General features: G+C 34.5%; 1 protein-coding gene across 3 annotated transcripts in view; it reads left to right on the top strand.

Annotated features, from left to right (window-relative positions):
- The first annotated feature begins 340 nt into the window (after positions 1 to 340).
- TFPI (tissue factor pathway inhibitor) overlaps positions 341 to 1,842 on the top strand; it is a 100,888-nt gene continuing 99,386 nt past the window's right edge. For 2 of the 3 annotated variants that reach the window (XM_019523069.1, XM_019523066.1), the window contains exon 1: positions 342 to 490. The gene's annotated coding sequence lies outside the window, so the exon portion shown is untranslated. Of the gene's footprint in view, positions 491 to 1,842 lie in introns of all 3 variants that reach the window. The other variant, XM_019523067.1, reaches the window with a different exon arrangement.

Genomic DNA, 1,842 nt, shown 5'->3' with positions numbered 1-1,842 from the left:
TCATTCCCCTCTTGTATTGACTTATGTTTATATAAGGGAAATACAGTACAAAATGAATAAATGGTAAGTTTCAACAGATCTCGAAGACACAAGCGGTTAAGCAACCAAACTAGGTGAAAATGTAATTAAAATGACTTAGGATTCAGATTGCCTTTTTAGCCTGTTTCCTCTATTTGGAAATACATCTCTTTCCTGGTTAGAGATACTTTTTTTAAGTTACTCTAAATGAAAGCAGAATTGTGATACTGTAAATAGAAAACTCCCTCTTTGTTTCTCATTTCTTTGAAGCCTACTCAAAGTAACCCCCCTCTCTAGTAAACAGGAGCAACCTCTGGCTCGACTATCAGCAGGCTCCTACAGCAGGATCAGATTGCATTTCTCTCCTTATAACTCCACCCTCCAACCCCAAGTACAAGCTCCAACAAGAATGAAAGAAGAGAATCAAGCACAACACTGTTTTTAACTCTTCCTCAGGCACTGGAATTCGTTGGTGAGTACTTTGTAACTTTTTCTTTAGTTTTAGAAGAATGACTGTCCTTAGGTAGAGAAAAAGGAAATTCTCTCAAACATAAGTCAAGATTTTGTTGATTCTTTTTTCTGAGAGTGTGAGAGAGATACAGTACACAGATGTCTAAATGCAAAACACTTGGGCACTGCAAAAAAGTAGGCTCATTCTCTCAAGAAGTTAAAGAGGTTGCGCACTTATAATAGGAGCTCTTTTACTTGATTTTATTTATATATAAATATTTTTTGATAATGAGCACAGCAGGATGTGAGCTTTTTGACAAGCTCCAAGAATAACACAGACTATTTAAAAACAAACCATCAGAGAGTGATATTATGCTAACTTTTTATCAGTCATTTGAAATTTCTTATGTGTAATTCCTCATGCTTTTGAAACAATGCTTTCAATAAATTGAATGCAATGGAGGCTTATTCAGCCAGAGCTGTGGGTATGTATGTTTGACTATTCAAGCCCTGTCAACATATGTGATTAAAAACCATTCTTTTTACTTCAAGAGGTAAAAATATCTTGTATAAATACAAATCAATCTCACAGTGTTTATTGAAATCAGAGGAAATTAAGGTTTTCTAAGGATTTTGAAATAAAAAGCAAGCAACAAAAAATCCCAGTGGTTTTTGCCACATTCTAGTTTTCAGGGAGCAATGTGCACTTAAGCTTTGTGGGTTCAATACAGAATTACCCATAAATGATAGTCAACTGGATTTAAGAGCAAACAAATCTCAAAAGTTAATAACTATATTAGCTTTAGCATAAAGAAAGTAAGTGAAGTATACCTTCCGCTACCGGAAAACAGCAAAAGACAGCAAGTAACACTACAAGGAAAAACCTCTAGGTACATGAAAGGTCAGTGTGATGCAGTACTCTTGAAATTAGTTATAAACATGCTTAATGCAAAATGTTAAGATATAAAACTTATTTCCTAAATACACAGATATAAAGACAGAAAGTTCAGCTTTCAGGAGAGAGAGGCCCAATAGAGGAATGCTTTCTGAGCTGCCAAAAACCAGTACATAAATAATAATATAGGAATGAGATCTGGTCCTTTTCTGTGTTTCTTTTTTTTCCCTAGGAAGAATAATTTGATTGTATTTGTAGTCTTCTCCTTTACTAAAGAAGTTTGCTAAATGTTTGAACTGAATTGCGCACTATCTGATTTTTAAGCAGTTATTTACTTTGTGAACGTCTGTGTGTAATATGTAAACCTTCAGCAGCTTTATGAGGGTATAGGTTAGTGGAATTGAGTAAACTTTTTTTTTTTTTTTTTTTTTTTTTTTTTTGGGTTTTCCCCCAAATAACTGGGGGGAGGGGGGGGGGAA

Source organism: Gavialis gangeticus, unplaced genomic scaffold (genome assembly GCF_001723915.1).
Source record: "Gavialis gangeticus isolate Ggan-Ray unplaced genomic scaffold, GavGan_comp1, whole genome shotgun sequence".
NCBI classification, from domain to species: Eukaryota; Metazoa; Chordata; order Crocodylia; family Gavialidae; genus Gavialis; species Gavialis gangeticus.
The sequence above is the reverse complement of the archived record's forward strand: the minus strand, read 5'-3'. Positions and strand labels throughout refer to the sequence as shown.